Raw genomic sequence first — 14093 nt, 5'->3', positions numbered from 1 at the left:
AATTCCACACAGAAGTTTTATTTCGTGTAGTTGTTATTGGTTTTCCCTGTACGTGGCTCTGTTCCGTGTTTAGCCAGTCATAACATCGATCTACGTAACACCGAACATCCAGCCAATGCAGCCATAATCAAAACTCTACTTAAGCAGGCAGCTGCTTTCTGTACATAACTCCAATCAACGAGACTAACTTCATGCCTGGAATGTCAGAAAAGACCAGATGTGGTGGCATTATGTAAATGTTCAGCGCCGACTGAAAACTGGAGTGTTAGCTGTCATTCTACATATGATTTTAAAATGATCCACCTTGCACTTTTCCCGTGACTTGGACATACATTCAACAAAGATATAAGATGCACATATACAAACACATGTACACACATGCACTGAAAATGCTAGTGTGTGTGTGTGTGTGTGTGTGTGTGTGTTACGGAACATGTCAGAGGGATGGGGGGATAGGTTACTTCACACAATCTCAGTTTTATAAACCTTATTAAATGTGCCCGCCTCCTGTCAGTCTGTGCTTTTCCCTGCCCTGCCCTGCTCTCCATCTCAGGGAACCACGCTTCCAGGCCCCTTTGGCGTCTGGCTTCAGCTTATGGGAGACACCATTGGAAGATGAAGGGCTGGCAGAAGGGAACAACTCGGTAACGTGTTCCAGTCTTCTCTGTCTCCAATGCTGCTCCAGAAGCCGCAGCTCTTGCCGGGTAGTCCCTCCTTCCACGGTTCTAGTTCCCACCAGAAAGCGCCATCTGTGGTCCCTCAAGCTCTCTCTGCATCATCTGTGTAATCCATTTTTTGGACTAAACTTTATCTACTGAGAGACCTAGAGTGACTTTCATTTTTCTGGCTAGACTTTGACTGATACATAGGAGAAAATATCTTCTCATCCTGAGATCTCAGGGAGAGCCTGAGGCCTATTAAATAGCAGCCCAGGTGCTGACCTCTTCTCCTCTGCCTGTCAAGTGTTCCAACGGGGGGGGGGGGGGGGGGGAATAAACAACAGTGATTTATCAAAGGCCAGTCTCACTCAAAGTTTCCTCCAGTGATTGTTATGAGACAGAACCCCCCCAAAGCAAATGTTTGCAACATTTTCCAAAATCAACAATCCTTTCTGTCAAATTTCACTCTCCATATGTCTGCAAATAGACTTCTTTTTTTGTTCTTTATTTTATGGTCATAAGAACACTTACCATGAAATTTACCTTGTTAAAATTTTAAGTTTACGTTACAGTATTGTTTAGTTCAGGCACAATGTTGTACAGCAGCTCTCTAGAACATACTCATCCTGCACAACTAAAACTTTATGCCCGATGATTAGCAATTTGTAATTTCCCCCTCCACCTAGCCCTTGGTAACTAATATTCCTCTCTCTGATATTATTAATTGGACTATGAGATGCCTCACGTAAGCGGAATCATGCAGTATTTGTCCTTTTGTGACTGACTTACTTTACTTAATATGTCCAGTGTTCATCCATGTTGTTGCATATTGCAGAATTCCCTTCTTTTTTAAAGCAGACTAATGGTCCCTTGTATGTATGTACCACATTTTCTTTACCCATTCTTGTATCACTGTCAAGTTAGGTTGTATATCATGAGTATTGTGAATAGTGCTGCTATGAACATGGGTGGGCTCTCTCCTTGAGATCCTGATTTCAATTCTGTTGGCTAAATATATAAAAGTGAGATAGTTGGATCATATGGTTGTTCTATTTTCAAATTTTTGAGGAACCTCTATAGTGTTTTCCATAGCAATTGCACTATTTTTGCATTCACGCATACAGTGTATAAGGTATCCAATTTCTCCATATCCTCACCACTTGTTGACTTGCGTTTTTTTTTTATAATAACCATCCTAACAGATATGAGGTGGTATCTCATTGTGGTTTTAACTTGCATTTCCTTGGTGATGAGAGACATTCAGTACCTTTTCATATACCTATTGGCCATTTGTATATATTCTTTAGGGAAATGTCTATTCAAGTCTTTAACCCATTTTTTGATCAGGTTATTGGGGGGCGGGGGTAATTATGGAGCCTGAAGTGGCCCTGTGACATGGCTCAGGCCTATCTCAGCAGCAGTCCAAGAGCAGTCTTGCCCACCCAGGGACCTGGCAAAGACACACTCCTCGGTTCTCCAAAGGCAGGCCCAGTGACCTCAGTCAGACTTCAGATACTGGGAGCATTTCTCCTCCCAGATTGAGGTTGAGAAGGCCAAGAGCCCACCTACAGGGCCACCTGAGGATATGCTGATAGAACAAGCTCAGGAGGCCTACCTCCAGGGCTCCAAGAGGTGTGACTCCTGGTAGGTCCCTGGGAGGGCAGGACCCATCCTGGACTGTGGCTCATTCCCAAAGGTACTTTTTTCATGAATGGCTATCAAATTATTGTTGCTGATGGGGGATATGAGTGTGGTTCTCTATTCCATTATCTTGCTGATGTCACTCTGAGAGAGAGATTTTAAAATGAGGAAAACGTCTCTTCAGAGAGGGACATGTTTGTTTAAAAAACAAAAAAAAAATATCATTGATAGCCTCAAAGAAATAAGAGAAAAACAAGAATAAGATACTACTAAGTAGGAACATTCAGAAAACAAAACAGCTCTTGAAAATTAAAAATGATAGCATAATTAAAACTTGATAAAGCAAGACAAATCAATAAGGAAAGAGTCGTCTTTTCAACAAAGGGTGCTAGAACAACTGCATATCCACACGCAAAAGAATGAAGTTGGAACTCTATACACACACACAATATACAAAAAAGTTTTCTAGAATTTAAGGACACAAGTTTCCAGATTAAAAGGACCCAGTGAGTGCTAAGGATAGTGAATAAAATCAGGCCACATACCAAACGCCATCACTGTAAAATTTTAGAACACGGGGAAAAATCAGACAATCCAATAAGGGTACAAAAAGGGAGGAGAAAGGAATTTCATACAGTTTCAAGAATCACAATTACAGAGATCTTTTCAATTCTAACACTGAAATCAGAGGACAATGGAAGTATGTCTTCAAAATCTTGAAGGGAAATTATTTGCAACCTAGAATTCTATATGCAGTAAAAATAAAAATCACATGTGAAGGTGGAATAAGAAGATTTCTAGAGGTACAAAAAATATCAAAAATTTTACTTGGCATTAATCCTTCTCAAGAAGCTACTGGAGAAATGTGCTCCCCAATACAAGAGAGTAAATTTCTTCAAAAAGATGAATCTGATAGAAACCTAATGTGCCTGAAAGTTCTGAGATAGTTCCACAATTAGGGGAAAAGTTGGTCTAAGATAGTGACAAGTTCATAAAACTGGAAAAACAAAAATAAACAAATAAATAAAAGCAGACAATTACTGACTTCAGGAAGAACAAAATGTTCAGGAAAAGAAAAGTGATCACGGTACGCTACTTAGCTCTCCCATGAGTAACAATTGCATAATCAAAAAATATAAACCTTGATTACTGGCTTAATCAAATAGCCACCTTGGCAGGCAGGCAGGACCAGAAGTGGACTGAGTGTGGTTAAGGCAAGTAGTGGAAAAGCATTAAATCCTCATCCTCCAGAATGGCAAGTCAACATATAATGCTAAAAATATTTTGCATTTAAATGTTTCTTTTCATTGACTTTGTAAATGCTCACACTTTCTCTGCATACCTATAGTTTCAGCACAATGTTGAACATATAATATATCTTAAAGAAAACATCTGATGGTAAATTACTAGCTAATTGTTTACTTGAAGAGGTATTATATATTGACAGACCGTATGAAAATTTGACCATTATTTTATATAAAATTTCCTCAGTAGTAGTTCTGGAGTGAAGAAAAGTATATTTTGAAAGTATATGTTAAAATTTTGAACTATCTTTCTCAATTCAGCTCATGGCATTCTCTTCACAGAAGAACCATAATAAAATATATAAGAAAACATAAACTTTAAATTAAAAGATTCTATTACCTGACCATGTTTTCTGGTGGATGCTCAAGTAAAATAAAGGGAAATAAGTCAGTATGAAAGCTATTGAAAATCTCACTGTTCTTTCGATTTATGAGCATTTGTTTTTATTAAAACATGTATCTTCACCTTTACCTACGTGCAAGCCTAGAATCCAAAACTTAATTATCAGGACCTGCGCAATGGCTATCTGAGTCGTTCCTGTTTCTCTACCACCAAATCCTTTAGAAATCTTTAGCTGTTTTCTCTCACTGTCCCCATAGCTCTCTAATTTTTTCCCTAGGAAATGAAAACTCTCCGTAAATTTGAGAGAAAGAAAAAGTAAAAGCCTAATCAAAGGAAGACTGATTACTTTCTTGACATTCTGTAAAAGGAGGAATAGCATCTTAAGCAGCTAAAAAGCTTTTCTTATTCATTCATTTTTAAAACAAACCTGTAATTGGATCATTTGGTTTTAATAGCTCTTTTGATTTACAGAGGCAGATTCATTATAATTGGTATTTATGAATTCATGTCAAAGAGAAATTTATTAAGAGTCATGCTTAAAATTTGCAATTGGCCAATATAAGAAAACTTTTCTATTAATACTGCGATTTTTTGTGGAATATTTTTTTAAATTATTTAACACTAAGATATTGTAACTAGGGATTTGAACTATTTTTTAAAGATGGTTAAAGCTGCCACAAAACAAAAAAAAATTCTCCCAGTACATTATTCCATGTAAAACCATAGCAAACTCTGAAGCAGCAAATAATTTACATATTATTGCCTGGAAAAATATCTCTAAGTATACAATAATAAGAGTAATTTTATTTGAAAATCCGAGACACTTTAAAAGACTAATAAAAGAAAATGTTAAAACTATATAACCCTTTATACAGTTTGAAGCTATATACATATATTCATGTCTCTATATTTATATCATTTTTGAAAGTGTAAACTATGCCCATTAAAATACTGTACTCTGTTTAATGGAGATTTAGATACCAAATTTGGCACTGAATCTGTGGGGATTTATACCAAAGCGAAAGCAATACACCAAAGTGAAATTTTAATAGGAACTCTTTTTAAACAAAATGAATCGAAAGGCAATAAAGTATTTACCCATTAGGAAGTTAAACATATAATCTAATTTGAAGTGAGAAGACTAAAGTTGCTATTAATTTACCTCTACCCATACACACACTGTTAGGGCAGTTGGCATATTAGTTGTACTTTGACACTTCCTGCCAATTGTCTGCCAGAGAAAGGTAATGACCTCTTTGAACTTGAGTTGCTCCATCTAAAAAAATTCTAAGATTTTACACAGACTGTAGGAAGAAAGGACTCTATGTTTCATATTTTTCTACTGTGTAAAGAAATTTCCAATTCAGTATATAGTTGATGCACAAAGACCTTTCTAATTCAGAGGATATCTATGATCCTTTTATTTATCATTGCTTGCGAATTACTCATATATGCTCTGGTTTTATCATTAATTTAATAGCTAGTCACTTCTATGATAAACTCTGAGGTATTCATTTGGTCGTTAGCAGCAGTATGTCAGGAAGTAAGAATCATCTTCAAATTCCATCAGTACATTCACAGACACCTTTGCTTCAATCCAAAATGAAGTAAAAAGGGATGGATTTAGTACCACCACCACTCACGTTACAAACAACTAGAAAATCGGACAAAATATAGAAAACATGGTTTACAGATGTTATAAAAGAGGCATTACAAGACTGTGACCTCAGAGAGAAGGAAAACAGACAATAGTACCTCAACATTCACCAGCTTATTTCTTGGAGGCAGTTTTGAGGCAACAATACAGAGTCAAGCAGTCTCCCTAAGTTGAAGAAACAGAGATCATAATTCGGGTACACCACAAAAGATAGAATTTGTGGAGCTTAGTACCACCAGGGAAAGAGCTGTACAAAGAAAGAACTTCTGAGATCTGCAGTGGGGTCTACGTGAGATTTTGGGTAGCTACTTATCTGCTCATGCATAAGAAGAAATGACCCAAGGCTGGCAAAGAACCATAAGAAAGAACTAGTCAGAAAACCCTAGTGGCTCACAGAAGGCTAGGAATAGTTTGTCTTCCTACAGCCGAAATGAGGAAACAATACAGAAAGCATCAAGTAGAATCCTCAGAAGAGTATGTCAAGGCACAACATAATCAAATTACTGAAAATTGATGTTAAAAAGGAAATCTTACAATCATCCAGGAAAATAAGGTACAGTGTGACACATTCTATACAGAGTAACAAAAAGAAGAGTGACAGCAGACTCTTCAACAGAAACTATGCAAACCAAATACACTGAAATATAAATAAACAAAACTGTCTACGTACAGCCCTTTACCAAGGGAAAATATCTTTCAAAAACGATGAATAAATATGTACTTCCAAATGAACAAACAGAACTGCACTCAAAAATGTTAAAGGAAGTTGCTTAGAGAGAGCTAAAGTAACACCAGATAGAAAATTAACTGTTCACAGAAGATTAAAGAAAGCCAGAAATGATAAATATGTGGGGAAATGTAAAAGACAACTTTCTCATTTTTTTAAACTATCATCAAAATATAATTGACCGTTTAAAACAAAAATGATAATGTAGTTTGGGCTAACCAGCATTTGTGAAATTAAAATATATGAAAATTATTGTCTCTTTGTTAGAGATGCAAGTACACTTTTATAAGGTTTTTATACTACACATGAAAAGGTACAATATTATTTGGAGGCAGACTGTGATAAGTTAATGAAACACACTGTCAGCCCAAGTGAAACTAATAAAGAACAAAACAATGTAAATAAAATGGAATTATAAAAAATAATCTCAATAAAATAAGAGGAACAGGATAAAAGAGCAAAAATCATTTAGTAGGACAGGCTCCATGCACAGAAAACAATGAACAATCTTACACTAGTATCAATAATAATAATAAATAACCCCAAACATTCACTTGTTATATGCCAGGAAAAGTTCTCAGTACTTCATGGGTGTATATAAAGTCATTCGATCATCACAGCACTAATGGGTAGACACCATTATTAACCCCCTTCTACACATATGAATATTAGGCACTTGCGCAGTGTAGATATGGTAAGGTTAGATATGAGAATCAGGAGGAGAAATCAGGATTGTACTGGCCTTGGGAATTTGTCATGGAAGATGTAAGGTTTGAGCTAGCTCTTGCAAAGTCCATGTTTGAAGACTACTAAGTTTCTCACACTAGATGTCACAATCTAATATTACAACAGACTAGTACTTCAGCAGAGTAGTTTAAATCAATTCGGCAACTGTTTCAACAAACATTTATTGAACACCTACTATGTTTTAGGCTCTGGCATCACAGAGATGGACAAAAGAATGGATGTCTGTGGAATATAAATATATACAATATGCACCATACTGTTAGATGTCATTGAGATGCAGTCCTTCCCCTCAAAAAGCTCATTATCTGGTCAGTTGTTTGTGTGTATTTGTGTGTGTTCATGTGTGTAATGGGCATGTGTGTAAACCAATTAGAAAACAACTGCAACTGGGTTATAATCATGAGCTAACCCGAGTAAAATATTTCCTGCTCCTCCAGGAAAGCAGGAGATTAGTGTAAATTACCCAGAAACACCTTCATGAAGGAGATGCCTTGGAGCTGAATATTGGAAAACATGTACACAAGTCACATACATACATAAGTAAAGGAGGGAGATGTTCATACCAGGTGGTGAGAACAGGATGCGAAAGACTCAGGTGGGAATAAGCATAGTCTGCTTAGCTAAACATAGGTAACGTTAGAAGAGAGCTGAAGATAAAGCTGAGCGTGGACGGGGGCAAGAGGGACACAAATTGAGGCATTAAAGTTAACTTGAACCCTAGATTTTTGTTGAGAATATAGGCTTGATAAGTTTCATGTACAAATTCTAAATCATTCTGTTTTACTTAGGCAGGAGAAAGAATATAAATTTAAGGAGTGCAGAGAATTCCCATGGATAGCCCCCGTGGGCCGGAGAAGTGCCTACTCTGCTGCAATGACGGGCCACTGGGCCTTTAGCGTGTCCAGGGGATATTCCCACTGCATTTTGTCAGCAGACGAGCAAATGCTCGAAGTGACAGGAACACACGGCTCAGGATTATAGCCTTACCCTCATTCAGGGCTCAAATCACCTCAGTGCAATGTCACTCTCCTGACCTGGCTCCCTCTAATGGCCTCAAATACCAATTAAACAGCTTCACCATCTCTGTATCTAAATTTGGACATACGCATAGATATCAAGTTTGGGTGCCTGATGAGGCTACTTAAGTACTTCGCAGAAGTGTGAAGTAATCAGTCTTAGAATGGAAGAAAAAAAAATAAGGGAAATCCCAAGAGGTAGATCTGACACAGTTCCTGCCCTATTGAAGTTTCATAAAATCACAGGTGAAAGAACATTCTACCATAAATTGAAGGTTTCTGTGTTAACAGCAGGAAACAAAAATTCATCTCACCTCTCTTCCCCTCCTAATTCAGTACATCCACCGCAAATTCTGGAATCGGCGCATTGCCCTATGTCGCCACCTAGTGTCCAGAGGAAGGTGCATGTTAATTTTAACTGAGCCCAAAGATGACATTTTTCTGCTGCCACCCTCCAAGGGCTTCCTGCTGGATTTGGCTGTTCACTATATCAGAATTCCTAGTGTGAGTCCTCATTCTATTTCAGGGCATACCCATGAAAATGTTATTTTGGATGTAGTTTATTGTAGTTAAATTCCCATTCTGTGGATTATCCTCAGGGACTTTGGAACGGCAAACTATTCACCAGGATAACTCTTTCCCGACATTTAGCATACATCTGACTGCCACCTGTCCTTCTCCCTTCTCTCCTCCCTTATTGGTGTGTAGACTCCCTCTATATATTTTAATAGCATTATTTGCTGCATGAAACATAATTGGGAAGAGAGAGCTTTACAGAAATGCATCAGAATTGTTCATAACAGTAATATTTGACTGACTTTAGAATTTGGAGATTCACCTGATCCCTCCTTTCAGTCCTGCAGCCACACAGTTGGAGAAAGAGACGTTAATGAATAATTAAAAATCAACACAATATTACAGAAATAAAAAATCATTCCCAGGATTCATTGCTTAAGAGGCCCTATTTCTTTCCAAGCAATCTTTAAAGTATAAGCCCATACAAACCATTTCTAGACAGGAAACGTGAAATTTTTGAAGATATGAACTTTCAGATATGAATAATTCTCTTCAAACATTTTTAGACCTATATAACTGTCTTTGAGTCAAACTTTTCCTATAGGCAAAAAAGATTTGAGCAATTAGATGAGGTTAGGGTTTACAAACACGAACATGCGACAGTATTCTCAGTTTGCCTTGGAGTTAGATTTGCCAGATTGTTATGCAGTATTTAGGACACACTAAAAAGTTACTCATTGTTTATATGAACCTCAAATTTAATTGAGAGTCCTTTATTTTACAGAGCAACCCTACTAAGGGTAGGAAAAAAAGACCTAGTTGAGGAAAATAAATAGACTCCTAGCAGAACAGGAGTCATTTTTATGGAAGTAAGACCAATACAAAAGCAAAGCCCAACACTAAGCATTCCAATAATACCTTGCATTTTTTCTAACACTTTAAAATGTATAAAGCAATTCACATATGTTATATTATGTGGATCCTCCTCATGACAATCCTTATGTGGGTATTTTTATGCCCATTTCCAGGCTCACAGATGTTAAGAAATTGTCATGGTGATCTATATGGAGCTGTATAGAAAAGCCAGAACTTGAATCCATGCCTCAGTATGGTGCAGTGTTTACAAATAAAGAAAATGTTCATGTGGACAGTACATTAGACTTTCAGTCCCTGAGCTGCAGATGAAAATTAAATATCCAACAAACCCAATATAAAACTAACATTGTGACATAAGGCCAGGAAAATGAAAAGACATTCTCAGAAAGAGTAGCTGAACTGCCTCGCACACTTTCAGACTGCAGAGTCCAGTTTGGGTTTTTTAACCACAAAACATTCATTTTATTTCTCCAAGCACAGTGAGACACTATACTTCTGATGTAGGTTTATTGACATGTACCCAAAGTTTCTAAATCTTCAACCACTACTCTTTGTAAGCCATTTATATATCCTAGAGATCTTTAATAAAATCACAGATAATCCACATCTGTTTAACTTAGAGTTCATTTTCCCTAGATCTTTCATTTCAAATTCAAAAAATGTTCTTGTAATAGTTCCCTGGGCTGTTAACTCCCAGGTCTTTTTAAATTGTAGAGTAGTGACAGCTGGTGTTCACAGTGTGTATTGCACTTCTCCTCAGCACAGTTTTTTACAGTTTACCAGTAGTCCACAAATTCTAGCGCTCATAAAAATTCTCTGAAGAGTATTTTAAAATGCAGCGTCCTAAGCCCCTCATAGTTTCTGATTCTATATACCATGTTTCCCCAAAAATAAGACCTAGCTGGACCATCAGCAATAATGTGTCTTTTGGAGAAAAAATTAATATAAGACCCAGTCTTATTTTACTATAAGATCAGGTCTTTAATGTAATACAAATAATATAATATAATATAATATAATATAATATAATATAATATAATATAATATAATATAATATAATATAATATAATATAATAATACAATACAATATAATATAATACCGGGTATAATATAATATAATATAATGTAATATGATATGGTACCAGTTCTTATATTAATGTTTGCTCCAAAAGACGCATTAGAGCTTATGGTCCGGCTAGGTCTTATTTTGGGGGAAACACAGTATCTTGGTGATTATATTATGCAAGGCCCAAAGCTGCTGTCCCTTTTCCACCTCCTGGTCAGATTCATTCAAGAGAACTTTATTGTGCCTATGAATCACTACAGATCTTGTTAAAATACAGATTCTGGGGGCAGTAGTTTGGGGATGGAGCCAGAGATTCCACATTTCTACCAAGTTCACTGGTAGCTTTTTATCCTCATATAAAACCTAAGCATTTCCAGTTCTCTATGTAACCACATCACCACAGCTTAATCCTGAGTTTACAAGATGTGACTTATAGATGTTTCTCACTCAGTGGTTAAGCAGATTTTGATCAAATCTTCTTCTTACCGGTTCTCTGCTCTGTTTACAGTTTTGAGTCCTAAAAGAGCCACAATCACTTCAAAAAGAAGTAGCTCAGGATAAAGCAGGCCAACATCATGATGAACGTCACACCTAAACCCCTGCCTGTCCCTTTCAAGACCAAACTATTTCCTAGTACCAAAGACAGGAAGGCCCAGGGCAGCATCACCCCCATAAACACTGCATGTATCTGGAAACCAAAGCTCCTGACAAGCATCATCCCCTCCCTACAAGAGCTCAGAGGAGTTCAATGATGACGATGATGATGTTCGTGATGGTGATGAAGACAACGGCTAACATTCACTGTACACTTGCGAAGTGCCCTGCATGGTGCTACTAATAAATTATTTTCATACACGTTGTCATATAACCCTTTAAATATCTATGAAGTAGATAATATCATTGTCTTCACTGTAATGATGACAGACAGAGAGAAGAGCAAATAGATAATTGTTATATCTAATATCCCAATTAAAGTCCAGTGACAGACTGGATAAATCACATGCAAACCAAAAATCAAAATATGAAATCAAGGATTCCTCTTCCATTATGACCTCTATATAGTCTATACATTTTCATAGCATTATTTGCTGCAGGAAATACAATTGGGAAAAGAGGGCTATACCAAAAATGCATCCAGGGCAGCTAGTTAGCTCAGGTGGTTAGAGCACTGTGCTCATAACAACAAGGTTGCCGGTTCGATCCCCACATGAGCTACTGTGAGCTGCGCCCTCCACAACTAGACTGAAATAACTAGTTGGCTTGGAGCTGATGGGTCCTGGAAAAACAGACTTAAAATAAATAAAAGTTTTTTAAAAATGCATCAGAATTGTTCATAACACCAACATCTGAGTGGCTTTAGAATTGTTTCATTTTGAAAATTAACCTTTCTCTCCTTCTAGTTCCAAAACCACAGTCAGTGCTCCAGAGAAAGAGAGATTAGAGACATGTAACATTCACATTCTATAATGTTTCTCTATAACTTTCACGTATTTCCATCTAACAATGAATGGCTAGAACATATAAGAGGTTTCCAGAAAAATCTTGAGCTTTCTAGAAATGGCCAAAACATATGCCTATCTTAATGTATCAAATACTAAAGAGCTATTGCAGGCAACTCAAGATATGTTCTCAACAGTGGAGTTCTATGATCAAGTCAAAGAATAAAAACCAAGTGTTCACATACTTTTTCTTTTATCCATACCCTTTGGTAATTTCTATTATTATCCTTCTTTTACATGTCATTTCTTGCAACCATGTAATAGTTCCATGCACCCTTTCTTATAATAACACAGAATATTGTCTCTAAATTTCTAATGTGCTTTAGATATGCTTGGCTGAGCAGAAAATATTCCCTCTTGTCTCTTTTGGTTTTATAATCCTATTGTCTCTACATAAAGCGCTACCTGCAAAACAATAGTCTTTGTCAGCAGTTAGTGATAACTATGTATTCCTTAGTTAGCTTAAGTATGCATCCTTTGTTATGGAGAATTAGTGTTTTCTAGAATAAAAGGGAAGCCATATGTTTATCAAAAAACATTAATGCAGGCAGCTGTAAGAGTGATATGAGAAAGAAAACCCCAAGGATTACATATTTGCCTCTGAATAATCACATAATCTGCTACTTTGATCAATCTTTATAGTTCTGTAAAGGCCTTGCTTTGTCTCTAAAGAATAAGAACATTCTGAAAGAGTGAAAGGAAGAAGGCAAATAGATAAGAGAAATTGGAATAACAGTTGACAGACAGCTACTCACCTCTCTCTCTTCTCTGTAGTTTTATTATTGTGGAAGCAATAAAAATTTTGGAGCCAGACAAATCTAAGTTTGAATCTCACAGTCATCACTACACGTAATTGTACAGCATCAGGCAGTTTACTTAGTGTCTCTAAGTCTCAGTTTCTTCATTTGTACAATGTAGACACTACTACTTCCCCATCCAAATTCTGGGTTGACGGATGGTATCAAAGGTGTGGAGCCTGGAAATAGAACAACAAAAAGCAGCTGTTATTAATGGTAGCTTGTTATTAATGGTCACCACTTCTTCATCTGTTCAACTTTCAACAACTACTTATTGATCACCTCTTTGTGACAGGAATACAGTGAAGTCCCAGGAATACAGTGAACAGATAAAGTCTCCATCCTCAAGATGTTTGTTTCAGCCTTTGAATACCCACAGTAATCAAAATTTCACCCCACTTCACTGAAACTCCTCTGGCAAAGACACTGTTACCCTATTTATCAAATACAAAGGACTGTTTTTTTTGGTTCTTAATAAGACCTTTTTGTAGCATCTAATAATACTGAGCAATTATCATCTTTATGTCTAGAATACTCGTCTCTCTTTCCTGATTTCCTACCCTCCTCAGACTGAAACTTCTCAGTCTCTGTTGCTACATTTTCTTCTGCTGTTACCCCTTTAATCAATCTTTCCTGGTGTTCTGGGTTTTGTCCTTTTTATTTCCTATTTTATACTAGTGGTTCTTGATCTTTTCAGAGTTGCAAACTCCTTTAAGAATCTGAGAAAGTGCTGCACTCTATCCCTAGAGGGGAAAAAGGGGGATCTATTTACAAACATACAAACATTTGTGTATATTTTAAGAAGTTTCACAAAACTTCCTCCCTTCCCATAAAGCCTATGGTTGAACTCCAGGTTAAGGGGTTCCTTGGCCTTAACTATTACCCATATGTCAATGACCCTCAAATCTCTGTCTTCAAATAAAGCACTTTCCTGAGCAATAGGACTACTATCAAGTGACTTATTGACAACACATGAATGTCCCTCAGCCATCTTAAAACTCAAAATATCCCAAACCGAATTCCTTGTCTTTCTCCTAAAACCTGTTCTCCTCCTGGGAGACAATATCTATGAGAAAGAGAACACTATTTTTTAACCTAACATACTTAGATTTAAATACAGCGTTGGAGGCTTCAGTAATACACTTAACCTCTTTGTGCTTTAATTGCTCGTATTTAACATGAGGATAATAATGCCGCCATTTTCTGAACTATTATGAGAATTAAAATAGATGATGGGAAAATTCC

At 36.7% G+C, this 14093-nt stretch overlaps 1 long non-coding RNA gene across 1 annotated transcript in view; it reads right to left on the bottom strand.

The window, feature by feature from the left end:
- The window catches only part of LOC308498906, a 311736-nt gene extending 297923 nt beyond the window's left edge, over nucleotides 1-13813 (bottom strand). The window contains exon 1 of the long non-coding RNA XR_013993533.1: nucleotides 12807-13813. This is a non-coding gene — a long non-coding RNA (uncharacterized lncRNA). The remainder of the gene's footprint in view (nucleotides 1-12806) is intronic.
- Between the last annotated feature and the right edge of the window lie 280 nt (nucleotides 13814-14093).

This window comes from Rhinolophus hipposideros, assembly GCF_964194185.1.
Source record: "Rhinolophus hipposideros genome assembly, chromosome: 6".
Classification (NCBI taxonomy): Eukaryota; Metazoa; Chordata; class Mammalia; order Chiroptera; family Rhinolophidae; genus Rhinolophus; species Rhinolophus hipposideros.
This window is presented reverse-complemented; position numbering and strand designations above follow the sequence as displayed.